The following is a 15199-nucleotide window of genomic DNA, read 5'->3' as shown; positions in this document are numbered from 1 at the left end:
TGGTACCTCACTTGTGTGGGTAGGGCTAGCACCCATGAAAGAAAATGCCCCAAAACACAATGTGAACACATAACATTTTCACAAAGAAAACAGAATTGTTTTTTTACAAAGTGCCTAGCTGTGGATTTTGGAAGTCTAGCTCAGCCGGCGCATGGGGCAACCTAGCAAACTTGCACATTTTTGAAAACTAGACACCTAGGGGAATCAAGGATGGGGTAACTTGTGGGGCTCTGGCCAGGTTCTGTTACCCAGAATACTTTCGAACTTCAAAATGTGGCCAAAAAATCAATTTCCCTCTCATTTTGGTGACAGAAAGTTCTGGAATCTGAGAGGAGCCACAAATTTCCTTTCACCCAGCGTTCCCCTAACTCTCCCAATAAAAATGGTACCTCACTTGTGTGGGTAGGCCTTGCACCCATGAAAGGAAAAGCCCCAAAACACAATGTGGACACATCACATTTTCACAAAGAAAACAGAGCTGTTTTTTACAAAGTGCCTTGCTGTGGATTTTGGCCTCTAGCTCTGCCGGCACATGGGGAATGCTAGCAAACCTGCACATTTTTGAAAACTAGACACCTAGGGGAATCCAACATGAGGTGACTTGTGGGGCTCTGACCAGGTTCTGTTACCCAGAATCCTTTGCAAACCTCAAAATTTGTCCAAAAAACACTTTTTCCTCACCTTTCGGTGACAGAATGTTCTGAAATCTGAGAGTAGCTACAAATGTCCTTCCACACAGCGTTCTCCCAAGCCTCCCAATAAAAATGGTACCTCACTTGTGTGGCTAGGCCTAGCGCCCGCGACAGGAAATGCCCCAAAACACAACATGAACACATCACATTTTCACAAAGAAAACAGAGCTGTTTTTTACAAAGTGCCTAGCTGTTTATTTTGGCATCTAGCTCAGCCGGCACCTGGGGCAACCTAGAAAACCTGCACATTTTGAAAAACTAGACAGCTAGGGGAATCCAGGATGGGGTGACTTGTGGGGCTCTAACCAGGTTCTGATACCCAGAATCCTTTGCGAACTTCAAAAATTGGCCAAAAAAAACACTTTTTCCTCTCATTTTGGTGACAGAAAGTTCTGTAATCTGAGAGGAGCCACAAGTTTCATTCCACCCAGCGTTCCCCTAATTCTACCGATAAAAATGGTACCTCACTTGTGTGGGTAGGCCTAACGTCCATGAATGAATTGCCCCAAAACACAATGTGGACACATCACTTTTTCACAAAGAAAACAGAGCTGTTTTTTACAAAGTGCTTAGCTGTGGATTTTGGCATCTAGCTCAACTGGCACCTGGGGCAACCTAGCAAACCTGCACATTTTTGAAAACTAGACACCTAGGGGAATCCAGGATGGGGTGACTTGTGGGGCTCTGACCAGGTTCTGTTACCCAGAATCCTTTGCGAACTTCAAAATTTGGCCCAAAAAAAAACTCTTTTTGCTCTCATTTTGGTGACAGAAAGTTCCGGAATCTGAGATGAGCCACAAATTTCCTTCCACCCAGCATTCCCCTAAGTCTCCCGATAAAAATGGTACCTCACTTTTGTGGGTAGGCATTTTGCCCATGACAGGAAATGCCCCAAAACACAATGTGGACACATCACATTTTCAGAAGGAAAACAGAGCTGTTTTTTTACAAAGTGCCTAGCTGTGGATTTTGGCCTCTAGCTCAGCCGGCAGCTGGGGAATCCTAGCAAACCTGCACATTTTTTAAAACTAGACACCTAGGGGAATCCAACATGAGGTGACTTGTGGGGCTCTGACCAGGTTCTGTTACCCAGAATCCTTTGAAAACCTCAAAATTTGGTCAAACAAACACTTTTTCCTCTCATTTCGGTGACAGAAGGTTCTTGAATCTCAGAGGAGCCACAAATGTCCTTCCACACAGCGTTCCCCCAAGTCTCCCGATACATAAATGGTACCTCACTTGTGTGGCTAGGCCTAGCACCCGTGGAAGGAAATGCCCCAAAACACAACATGGACACATCACATTTTCACAAAAAGACAGAGCTGTTTTTTACAAAGTGCCTAGCTGTGGATTTTGGCATCGAGCTCAACTGGCACCTGGAGAACCTAGCAATCCTGCGCATTTTTAAAAACTAGATACCCAGGGAAATCCAAGATGGGGGGACTTGTGGGTGTCTGACCATAATTCTGTGACCCAGAATCCTTTGCAAACCTCGACATTTGGCCAAAAAAACACTTTTTCCTCTCATTCAGGTGACAGAATATTCTGGAATCTGAGAGGAGCCACAAATGTCCTTCCACACATCCTTCCCCCACTTCTCCCGATAAAAACGGTACCTCACTTTTGTGGCTAGGCCTAGCGCCCGCGACAGGAAATGGATTTTGGACTCTAGCTCAGCCGGCGCCTGGGGCAACCTAGCAAACCAGCACATTTTTGAAAACTAGACACCTAGGGGAATCCAGGATGGGGTGACTTGCGGGGCTCTGAACAGGTTCTGTTACCCAGAATCCTTTGCAAATCTAAAAATTGGGCCAAAAAAACACCTTTTCCTCAAATTTCGGTGACAGAATGTTCTGGAATCTGAGAGCAGCCACAAATGCCCTTCCACACAGCGTTCCCCCAAAACTCCCGATACATAAATGGTACCTCACTTGAGTGGCTAGGCATAGCGCCTACGACAGGAAATGCCCCAAAACACAATGTGGACACATCCCATTTTCACAAAGAAAACAGAGCTGTTTTTTATAAAGTGCCTAGCTGTGGATTTTGGCCTCTAGCTCAGCCGGCACCTAGGCCAACCCAGCAAACCTGAACATTTTTGAAAACTAGACACCTAGGGGAATCCAGGATGGGGTGACTTGTGGGGCTCTGAACAGGTTCTGTTACCCAGAATCCTTTGCAAATCTAAAAATTGGGCCAAAAAAACACTTTTTCCTCACATTTCGGTGACAGAATGTTCTGGAATCTGAGAGAAGCCACAAATGTCCTTCCACACAGCGTTCCCCCAAAACTCCCGATACATAAATGGTACCTCACTTGAGTGGCTAGGCCTAGCGCCCGCGACAGGAAATGCCCCAAAACACAATGTGGACACATCCCATTTTCACAAAGAAAACAGCTGTTTTTTACAATGTGCCTAGCTGTGGATTTTGTCCTCTAGCTCAGCCGGCACCTGTGAAAACCCAGCAAACCTGAACATGTTTTAAAACTAGACACCTAGGGGAATCCAGGATGGGGTGACTTGTGGGGCTCTGACCAGGTTCTGTTACCCAGAATCCTTTGCGAACTTCAAAATTTGGCCAAAAAAACACTTTTTCCTCTCATTTCGGTGACAGAATGTTCTGGGAGCTACAAATGTCCTTCCACACAGCGTTCCCCTAAGTCTCCCGATAAAAATGGTACCTCACTTGTGTGGGTAGGGCTAGCGCCCATGAAAGGAAATGCCCCAAAACACAATGTGGACACATCACATTTTCACAAAGAAAACAGAGCTGTTTTTTACAAAGTGCCTAGCTGTGGATTTTGGCGTCTAGCTCAGCCGTCACCTGGGGCAACCCAGCAAACCTGAACATTTTTGAAAACTAGACACCTAGGGAAATCCAGCATGGGGTTACTTGTGGGCCTCTGACCAGGTTCTGTTACCCAGAATCCTTTGCGAACTTCAAAATTGGGCCCAAAAAAAACTTTTTCCTCACATTTCGGTGACAGAATGTTCTGGGAGCCACAAATGTCCTTCCACGCAGCGTTCACCTAAGTCTCCCTATAAAAATGGTACCTCACTTGTGTGGATAGGGCTAGCACCCATGAAAGAAAATGCCCCATAACACAATGTGAACACATAACATTTTCACAAAGAAAACAGAGCTGTTTTTTACAAAGTGCCTAGCTGTGGATTTTGGAAGTCTAGCTCAGCCGGCGCATGGGGCAACCTAGAAAATTGTACATTTTTGAAAACTAGACACCTAGGGGAATCCAGGATGGGGTAACTTGTGGGGCTCTGGCCAGGTTCTGGTACCCAGAATCCTTTGCAAACCTCAAAATTTGGCCAAAAAACACTTTTTCATCCCATTTCGGTGACAGAATGTTCTGGAATCTGAGAGAAGCTACAAATGTCCTTCCACACAGCGTTCTCCCAAGCCTCCCAACAAAAATGGTACCTCACTTGTGTGGCTAGGCCTAGCGCCCGCGACAGGAAATGCCCCAAAACACAACATGGACACATCACATTTTCACAAAGAAAACAGAGCTGTTTTTTACAAAGTGCCTAGCTGTGTATTTTGGCATCTAGCTCAGCCGGTACCTGGGGCAACCTAGCAAACCTGCACATTTTGAAAAACTAGACAGCTAGGGAAATCCAGGATGGGGTGACTTGTGGGGCTCTGACCAGGTTCTGATACCGAGAATCCTTTGCGAACTTCAAAAATTGGCCAAAAAATACTTTTTCCTCTCATTTTGGTGACAGAAAGTTCTGGAATCTGAGAGGAGCCACAAGTTTCATTCCACCCAGCGTTCCCCTAATTCTCCCGATAAAAATGGTACCTCACTTGTGTGGGTAGGCCTAACGTCCATGAATGAATTGCCCCAAAACACAATGTGGACACATCACTTTTTCACAAAGAAAACAGAGTTGTTTTTTACAAAGTGCTTAGCTGTGGATTTTGGCATCTAGCTCAGCCTGTACCTGGGGCAACCTAGCAAACCTGCACATTTTGAAAAACTAGACAGTGAGGGGAATCCAGGATGGGGTGACTTGTGGGGCTCTGACCAGGTTCTGTTACCCAGAATCCTTTGTGAACTTCAAAAATTGGCCAAAAAAAAACTTTTTCCTCTCATTTTGGTGACAGAAAGTTCTGGAATCTGAGAGGAGCCACAAGTTTCATTCCACCCAGCGTTCCCCTAAGTCTCCCGATCAAATTGGTACCTCACTTGTGTGACTAGGCCTAGCGTCCGCAACAGGAAATGCCCCAAAACACAATGTGGACACATCACATTTTCACAAAGAAAACAGAGCTGTTTTTTACAAAGGGCCTAGCTGTGGATTTTGGCCTCTAGCTCAACCGGCGCCTGGGGCAACCTAGCAATTCTGCACATTTTTGAAAACTAGACACCTAGGGGAATCCAGGATGGGGTGACTTGTGGGGCTCTGACCAGGTTCTGTTAGCCAGAATCCTTTGTGAACTTCACAATTTGGCAAAAAAAAAAACTATTTTTGCTCTCATTTTGGTGACAGAATGTTCTGGAATCTGAGAGGAGCCTCAAATGTCCTTCTACACATCCTTCCCCCAAGTCTCCCGATAAAAATGCTACCTCACTTGTGTGATTAGGTCTAGCGCCCGCAACAGGAAATGCCCCAAAACACAACATGGACACATCACTTTTTCACAAAGAAAACAGAGCTGTTTTTTACAAAGTGCCTAGCTGTGGATTTTCGCCCCTCTAGCTGAGCCGGCACCTGGGGCAACCCAGCAAACCTGAACATTTTTTAAAACTAGACACCTAGGGAAATGCAGGATGGGGTGACTTGTGAGGCTTTGACCAGGTTCTGTTACCCAGAATCCTTTGCGAACTTTAAAATTGGGCCAAAAAAACACTTTTTCCTCACATTTCGGTGACAGAATGTTCTGGGAGCCACAAATGTCCTTCCACACAGCGTTCCCCTAAGTCTCCCTATAAAAATGGTACCTCACTTGTGTGGGTAGGGCTAGCACCCATGAAAGAAAATGCCCCAAAACACAATGGGAACACATAACATTTTCACAAAGAAAACAGAGCTATTTTTTACAAAGTGCCTTGCTGTGGATTTTGGCCTTTAGCTCTGCCGGCACCTGGGGAATGCCAGCAAACCTGCACATTTTTGAAAACTAGACACCTAGGGGAATCCAACATGAGGTGACTTGTGGGGCTCTGACCAGGTTCTGTTACCCAGAATCCTTTGAAAACCTCAAAATTTGGCCAAAAAACACTTTTTCCTCACATTTCGGTGACAGAATGTTCTGGAATCTGAGAGAAGCTACATATGTCCTTCCACACAGCGTTCTCCCAAGCCTCCCAATAAAAATGGTATCTCACTTGTGTGGCTAGGCCTAGCGCCCGCGACAGGAAATGCCCCAAAACACAACATGGACACATCACATTTTCACAAAGAAAACAGAGCTGTTTTTTACAAAGTGCCTAGCTGTGTATTTTGGCATCTAGCTCAGCCGGCACCTGGGGCAACCTAGCAAACCTGCACATTTTGAAAAACTAGACAGCTAGGGGAATCCAGGATGGGGTGACTTGTGGGGCTCTGACCAGGTTCTGATACCCAGAATCCTTTGCGAACTTCAAAAATTGGCCAAAAAAAAACATTTTTCCTCTCATTTTGGTGGCAGAAAGTTCTGGATACTGAGAGGAGCCACAAGTTTCATTCCACCCAGCGTTCCCCTAACTCTCCCGATAAAAATGGTACTTCACTTGTGTGGGTAGGCCTAAAGTCCATGAATGAATTGCCCCAAAACACAATGTGGACACATCACTTTTTCACTAAGAAAACAGAGCTGTTTTTTACAAAGTGCTTAGCTGTGGATTTTGGCATCTAGCTAAACTGGCACCCGGGGCAACCTAGCAAACCTGCACATTTTTGAAAACTAGACAGTGAGGGGAATCCAGGATGGGGTGACTTGTGGGGCTCTGACCAGGTTCTGTTACCCAGAATCCTTTGCGAACTTCAAAATTGGGCCAAAAAAAACCCTTTTTCCTCACATTTCGGTGACAGAATGTTCTGGGAGCCACAAATGTCCTTCCACACAGCGTTCCCCTAAGTCTCCCTATAAAAATGGTACCTCACTTGTGTGGGTAGGGCTAGCACCCATGAAAGAAAATGCCCCAAAACACAATGGGAACACATAACATTTTCACAAAGAAAACAGAGCTATTTTTTACAAAGTGCCTTGCTGTGGATTTTGGCCTTTAGCTCTGCCGGCACCTGGGGAATGCCAGCAAACCTGCACATTTTTGAAAACTAGACACCTAGGGGAATCCAACATGAGGTGACTTGTGGGGCTCTGACCAGGTTCTGTTACCCAGAATCCTTTGAAAACCTCAAAATTTGGCCAAAAAACACTTTTTCCTCACATTTCGGTGACAGAATGTTCTGGAATCTGAGAGAAGCTACATATGTCCTTCCACACAGCGTTCTCCCAAGCCTCCCAATAAAAATGGTATCTCACTTGTGTGGCTAGGCCTAGCGCCCGCGACAGGAAATGCCCCAAAACACAACATGGACACATCACATTTTCACAAAGAAAACAGAGCTGTTTTTTACAAAGTGCCTAGCTGTGTATTTTGGCATCTAGCTCAGCCGGCACCTGGGGCAACCTAGCAAACCTGCACATTTTGAAAAACTAGACAGCTAGGGGAATCCAGGATGGGGTGACTTGTGGGGCTCTGACCAGGTTCTGATACCCAGAATCCTTTGCGAACTTCAAAAATTGGCCAAAAAAAAACATTTTTCCTCTCATTTTGGTGGCAGAAAGTTCTGGATACTGAGAGGAGCCACAAGTTTCATTCCACCCAGCGTTCCCCTAACTCTCCCGATAAAAATGGTACTTCACTTGTGTGGGTAGGCCTAAAGTCCATGAATGAATTGCCCCAAAACACAATGTGGACACATCACTTTTTCACAAAGAAAACAGAGCTGTTTTTTACAAAGTGCTTAGCTGTGGATTTTGGCATCTAGCTAAACTGGCACCCGGGGCAACCTAGCAAACCTGCAAATTTTTGAAAACTAGACAGTGAGGGGAATCCAGGATGGGGTGACTTGTGGGGCTCTGACCAAGTTCTGTTACCCAGAATCCTTTGCGAACTTCACAATTTGGCCAAAAAAAAAAACTCTTTTTGCTCTCATTTTGGTGACAGAATGTTCTGGAATCTGAGAGGAGCCTCAAATGTCCTTCTACACATCCTTCCCCCAAGTCTCCCGATAAATATGCTACCTCACTTGTGTGATTAGGTCTAGCGCCCGCAACAGGAAATGCCCCAAAACACAATGTGGACAGATCCCATTTTCACTAAGATAACAGAGCTGTTTTTTTACAAAGTGCCTAGCTGTGGATTTTGGCCTCTAGCTCAGCCTGGGGCAACCTAGCAAACCTGCACATTTTTGAAAACTAGACACCTAGGGGAATCCAGGATGGGGTGACTTGTGAGGGTCTGACCAGATTCTGTTACCCAGAATCCTTTGCAAACCTCAAAATTTGGCAAAAAAAACACCTTTTCCTCTCATTTAGGTGACAGAATGTTCTGGAATCTGAGAGGAGCCACAAATGTCCTTCCACACAACTTTCCCCCAAGTCTCCCGATACAAATGGTACCTCACATGTGTGGCTAGGCCTAGCGCCCACGACAGGAAATGCCCCAAAACACAATGTGGATACATCACATTTTCACAAAGAAAACAGCTGTTTTTTTACAAAGTGCCTAGCTGTGGATTTTGGCGTCTAGCTCAGCCGGCACCTGGGGAATCCTAGCAAACCTGAACATTTTTGAAAACTAGACACCTAGGGGAATCCAACATGAGGTCACTTGTGGGGCTCTGACCAGGTTCTGTTACCCAGAATCCTTTGCAAACCTCAACATTTGGCCAAAAAAAACACTTTTTCCTCACATTTTGGTGACAGAATGTTCTGGAATCTGAGAGAACCCACAAATGTCCTTCCACACAGCCTTCCCCCAAGTCTCCCGAAAAAAATGGTACCTCACTTGTGTGGCTAGGCCTAGCGTCCGTGACAGGAAATGCCCCAAAACACAACGTGGACATATCACTTTTTTCACAAAGAAAACAGAGCTGTTTTTTACAAAGTGCTTAGCTGTGGATTGTGGCATCTAGCTCAACTGGCACCTGGGGAAATCTAGCAAACCTGCACAGTTTTAAAAACTATATACCTAGGGGAATCCAAGATGGGGTGACTTGTGGGGGTGTGACCAGATTCTGTTACCCAGAATCCTTTGCAAACCTCGACATTTGGCCAAAAAAACACTTTTTCCTCTCATTTGGGTGACAGAAGGATCTGGAAATTGAGAGGAGCCACACATTGCCTTCCACCCAGCGTTCCACTAAGTCTCCCGATAAATATGGTACCTCACTTGTGTGGGTAGGCCCAGCGCATATGAAAGGAAATGCCCCAAAACACAATGTGGACACATCACATTTTCACAAAGAAAACAGAGATGTTTTTTACAAAGTGCCTAGCTGTGGATTTTGGTGTCTAGCTCAGCCGGCACCTGGGGAATCCTAGCAAACCTGTACATTTTTGAAAACTAGACACCTAGGGGAATCCAACATGAGGTGACTTGTGGGGGTCTGACCAGATTCTGTTACCCAGAATCCTTTGCAAACCTCACAATGTGGGGGAAAAAAACATTTTTTCCTCTCACTTAGGTGACAGAATGTTCTGGAATCTGAGAGGAGCCACAAATGTTCTTCCACAAATCCTTCCCCCAAGTCTCCCGATAACAATGGTACCTCACTTGTGTGGCTAGGCCTAGCGCCCGCAACAGGAAATGCCCCAAAACACAATGTTAATGCATCCCATTTTCACAAAGAAAACAGAGCTGTTTTTTACAAAGTGCCTGGCTGTGGATTTTGGGCTCTAGCTCAGCCGACACCTGGGGCAACCCAGCAAACCTGAACATTTTTTTAAACTAGACACCCAGGGAAATCCAGGATGGGGTTACTTGTGGGGCTCTGACCAGGTTCTGTTACCCAGAATCCTTTGCGAACTTCGATTTATTTTCCAAAAAATCACTTTTTCCCTCTCATTTTGGTCATAGAAAGTTCTGGAATCTGAGAGGAGCCACAAATTTCCTTCCACACAGAATACCGCTAAGTCTCCTGATAACAATGGTACCTCACTTGTTTGGCTAGGCCTAGCGCCCACGACAGGAAATGCCCCAAAACACAATGTGGACACATCCCATTTTCACAAAGAAAACAGAGCTGTTTTTTACAAAGTGCCTAAAAACTAGACACCTAGGGAAATCCAGGATGGGGTAACTTGTGGGGCTCTGACCAGGTTCTGTTACCCAGAATCCTTTGCGAACTTCAAAATTTGGCCAAAAAAACACTTTTTCCTCTCATTTTGGTCACAGAAAGTCCTGGAATCTGAGAGGAGCCACACATTTCCTTCCACACAGCGTTCCCCTAAGTCTCCCTATAAAAATGGTACCTCACTTGTGTGGCTAGGCCTAGCACCCATGAAAGCAAATGCCCCGAAACACAATGTGGACACATCCCATTTTCACAAAGAAAACAAAGCTGTTTTTTACAAAGTGCCTTGCTGTGGATTTTGGCCTCTAGCTCTGCCGGCACCTGGGGAATCCTAGCAAACCTGTAAATTTTTGAAAACTAGACACCTAGGGGAATCCAACATGAGATGACTTGTGGGGCTCTGACCAGGTTCTGTTACCCAGAATCCTTTGAAAATCTCAAAAGTTGGCCAAAAAAACAATTTTTCCTCACATTTCGGTGACAGAATGTTCTGGAATCTGAGAGAAACCACAAATGTCCTTCCACACATTGTTTCCCCATGTCTCCCGAAAAAAATGGTACCTCACTTGTGTGGCTAGGCGTAGCGCCCGCGACAGGAAATGCCCCAAAACACAATGTGGACACATCCCGTTTTCACAAAGAAAACAGAGCTGTTTTTTACAAAGTGCCTAGCTGTGGATTTTGGCCTAGCTGAGCCGGCACCTGGGGCAACCCAGCAAACCTGAACATTTTTGAAAAATAGACACCTAGGGAAATCCAGGATGGGGTGACTTGTGGGGCTTTGACCAGGTTCTGTTACCCAGAATCCTTTGCGAACTTCAAAATTTGGCCAAAAAAACACCTTTTCCTCTAATTTTGGGCACAGAAAGTTCTGGAATCTGAGAGGAGCAGGAAATTTCCTTCCACACAGCGTTCCCCCAAGTCTCCCGAAAAAAATAGTTCCTCACTTGAGTGGGTAGGGCTAGCGCCTATGGAAGGAAATGCCCCCAAAACACAATGTGGACACATCACATTTTCACAAAGAAAACAGAGCTGTTTTTTACAAAGTGCCTAGATGTGGATTTCGGCCTCTAGCTCTGCCGGCACCTGGGGAATCCTAGCAAACATGAACATTTTTGAAAACTAGACACCTAGGGGAATCCAACATGAGGTGACTTGTGGGGCTCTGACCAGGTTCTGTTACCCAGAATCCTTTGCAAACCTCAGAATTTGGCAAAAAAAGCACTTTTTCCTCTCATTTAGGTGACAGAATGTTCTGGAATCTGAGAGGAGCCACAAATGTCCTTCCACACATCCTTCCCCCTAGTCTCCCGATAAAAATGCCACCTCACTTGTGTGATTAGGTCTAGCGGCCGCAACAGGAAATGCCCCCAAAACACAATGTGGACACATCCCATTTTCACAAAGATAACAGAGCTGTTTTTTTACAAAGTGCCTAGCTGTGGATGTTGGCCTCTAGCTCAGACTGGGGAAACCCAGCAAACCTGCACATTTTTGAAAACTAGACACCTAGGGGAATCCAGGATGAGGTGACTTGTGAGGGTCTGACCAGATTCTGTTACCCAGAATCCTTTGCAAACCTCAAAAGTTGGCGAAAAAAAACACCTTTTCCTCTCATTTAGGTGACAGAATGTTCTGGAATCTGAGAGGAGCCACAACTGTCCTTCCACACAGCGTTCTCCCAAGCATCCCAATAAAAATGGTACCTCACTTGTGTGGCTAGGCCTAGCGCCCGCGACAGGAAATGCCCCAAAACACAACATGGACACATCACTTTTTCACTAAGAAAACAGAGCTGTTTTTCACAAAGTGCCTAGCTGTGGATTTTGGCCTCTAGCTGAGCTGGCACCTGGGGCAACCCAGCAAACCTGAACATTTTTGAAAACTTGACACCTAGGGAAATCCAGGATGGGGTGACTTGTGGGGCTTTGACCAGGTTCTGTTACCCAGAATCCTTTGCAAACCTCAAAATTTGGCCAAAAAAACTTTTTCCTCACATTTTGGTGCCAGAATGTTCTGCAATCTGAGAGAAGCTACAAATGTCCTTCCACACAGCGTTCTCCCAATCCTCCCAATGAAAATGGTACCTCACTTGTGTGGCTAGGCCTGGCGCCCGCGACAGGAAATGCCCCAAAACACAACATGGACACATCACTTTTTCACAACAAAAAAACAGAGCTGTTTTTACAAAGTGCTTAGCTGTGGATTTTGGCAATTAGCTCAACTGGCACATGGGGACATCTAGCAAACCTGCACAGTTTTAAAAACTAGATACCTGGGGGAATCCAAGATGGGGTGACTTGTGGGGGTCTCACCAGATTCTGTTACCCAGAATCCTTTGCAAACCTCAGAATTTGGCAAAAAAAACACTTTTTTCTCTTATTTAGGTGACAGAATGTTCTGGAATCTGAGAGGAGCCACAAATGTCCTTCCACACATCCTTCCCCCAAGTCTCCCGATAAAAATGCTACCTCACTTGTGTGATTAGGTCTAGCGCCCGCAACAGGAAATGCCCCAAAACACAATGTGGATACATCCCATTTTCACAAAGATAATAGAGCTGTTTTTTTACAAAGTGCCTAGCTTTGGATTTTGGCCTCTAGCTCATTCTGGGGCAACCTAGCAAACCTGCACATTTTTGAAAACTAGACACCTAGGGGAATCCAGGATGGGGTGACTTGTGAGGGTCTGACCAGATTCTGTTACCCAAATCCTTTGCAAACCTCAAAATTTGGTGAAAAAAAACAACTTTTCCTCTCATTTGTGTGACAGAATGTTCTGGAATCTGAGAGGAGCCACAAATGTCCTTCCACACAGCTTTCCCCCAAGTCTCCCAATGCAAATGGTAACTCACATGTGTGGCTAGGCCTAGCGCCCGCGACAGGAAATGCCCCAAAACTCAATGTGAACACATCCCATTTTCACAAAGAAAACAGAGCTGTTTTTTACAAAGTGCTTAGCTGTGGATTTTGGCATCTAGCTCAAGTGGCACCTGGGTAAATCTAGCAAACCTGCACAGTTTTAAAAACTAGATACCTAGGGGAATCCAAGATGGGGTGACTTGTGGGGGTGTGACCAGATTCTGTTACCCAGAATCCTTTGCAAACCTCGACATTTGGCCAAAAAAACACTTTTTCCTCTCATTTCAGTGACAGAAGGATCTGGAAATTGAGAGGAGCCACACATTTCCTTCCACCCAGCGTTCCGCTAAGTCTCCCGATAAAAATGGTACCTGACTTGTGTGGGTAGGCCTAGCGCATATGAAAGGAAATGCCCCAAAACACAATGTGGACACATCACATTTTCACAAAGAAAACAGAGCTGTTTTTTGCAAAGTGCCTAGCTGTGGATTTTGGCATCTAGCTCAGCCGGCACCTGGGGAATCCTAGCAAACCTGAACATTTTTGAAAACTAGACACCTAGGGGAATCCAACATGAGGTGACTTGTGTGGGTCTGACCACATTCTGTTATCAAGAATCCTTTGCAAACCTCAAAATTTGGGGAAAAAAAAACACTTTTTCCACTCACTTAGGTGACAGAATGTTCTGGAATCTGAGAGGAGCCACAAATGTCCTTCCACACATCCTTCCCCCAAGTCTCCTGAAAACAATGGTACCTCACTTGTGTGGCTAGGCCTAGCGCCCGCAACAGGAAATGCCCCAAAACACAATGTGGACATATCCCATTTTCACAAAGAAAACAGAGCTGTTTTTTACAAAGTGCCTAGCTATGGATTTTGGCCTCTAGCTCAGCCGGCACCTGGTGCAACCCAGCAAACCTGAACATTTTTTAAAACTAGACACCTAGGGAAATCCAGGATGGGGTGACTTGTGGGGCTCTGACCAGGTTCTGTTACCCAGAATCCTTTGCGAACCTCAAAATTTGGCCAAAAAAATACTTTTTCCTCTCATTTTGGTCACAGAAAGTTCTGGAATCTGAGAGGAACCACAAATTTCCTTCCACACAGCATTCCCCTAAGTCTCCCTATAAAAATGGTACCTCACTTGTGTGGGTAGGGGTAGCACCCATGAAAGCAAATGCCCCAAAACACAATGTGGACACATGCCATTTTCACAAAGAAAACAGATCTGTTTTTTACAAAGTGCCTAGGTGTGGATTTTGGAAGTCTAGCTCAGCCGGCGCATGGGGCAACCTAGCAAACCTGCACATTTTTTAAAACTAGACACCTAGGGGAATCCAGGATGGGTCGACTTGTGGGGCTCTGGCCAGGTTCTGTTACCCAAAATCCTTTCGAACTTTAAAATTTGGCCAAAAAAATCACTTTTCCCTCTCATTTTCGTGACAGAAAGTTTCAGAATCTGAGAGGAGCCATAAATTTCCTTCCACACAGCGTTCCCCTAAGTCTCCCAATAAAAATGGTACATCACTTGTGTGGGTAGGCCTTGCACCCATGAAAGGAAATGCCCCAAAACACAATGTGAACACATCACATTTTCACAAAGAAAACAGAGCTATTTTTTACAAAGTGCCTTGCTGTGGATTGTGGCCTCTAGCTCTGCCGGCACCTGGGGAATCCTAGCAAACCTGCACATTTTTGAAAACTAGACACCTAGGGAAATCCAGGATGGGGTGACTTGTTGGGCTTTGACCAGGTTCTGTTACCCAGAATCCTTTGCGAACTTCAAAATTTGGCCAAAAAAAAACATTTTTCCTCTCATTTCGGTGACAGAAAGTTCTGGAATCTTAGAGGAGCCACACATTTCCTTCTACCCAGTGTTTCCCCAAGTCTCCCAATAAAAGTGGTACGTCACTTGAGTGGGTAGGCGTAGTGCCGGCGAATGGAATTCCCCAAAACACAATGTGGACACATCACATTTTCACAAAGTAAACAGAGCAGTTTTTTACAAAGTGCCTAGCTGTGGATTTTGACCTTTAGCTCAGCCGGCATCTGGGGAAACCTAGCAAACCTGCAGTTTTTTTTTAAATAGACACCTAGGGGAATCCAACATGGGGAGACTTGCGGGGGTCTGACAAGGTTCTGTTACCCAGAATCGTTTGCAAACCTCAATATTTGGCCAAAAATACTTTTTCCTCTCATTTCGGTGACAGAAAGTTCTGGAATCTAAGAGGAGCCACAAATTTCCTTCCACCCAGTGTTTCCCCAAGTCTCCCAATATAAGTGGTACCTCACTTGTGTAGGTAGGCCTAGCGCCCGCGAAAGGAAATGCCCCAAAACAC

The sequence above is a fragment of the Pleurodeles waltl genome, chromosome 7 (genome assembly GCF_031143425.1).
Source record: "Pleurodeles waltl isolate 20211129_DDA chromosome 7, aPleWal1.hap1.20221129, whole genome shotgun sequence".
Classification (NCBI taxonomy): Eukaryota; Metazoa; Chordata; class Amphibia; order Caudata; family Salamandridae; genus Pleurodeles; species Pleurodeles waltl.
Note: the sequence above shows the minus strand (reverse complement) of the source record.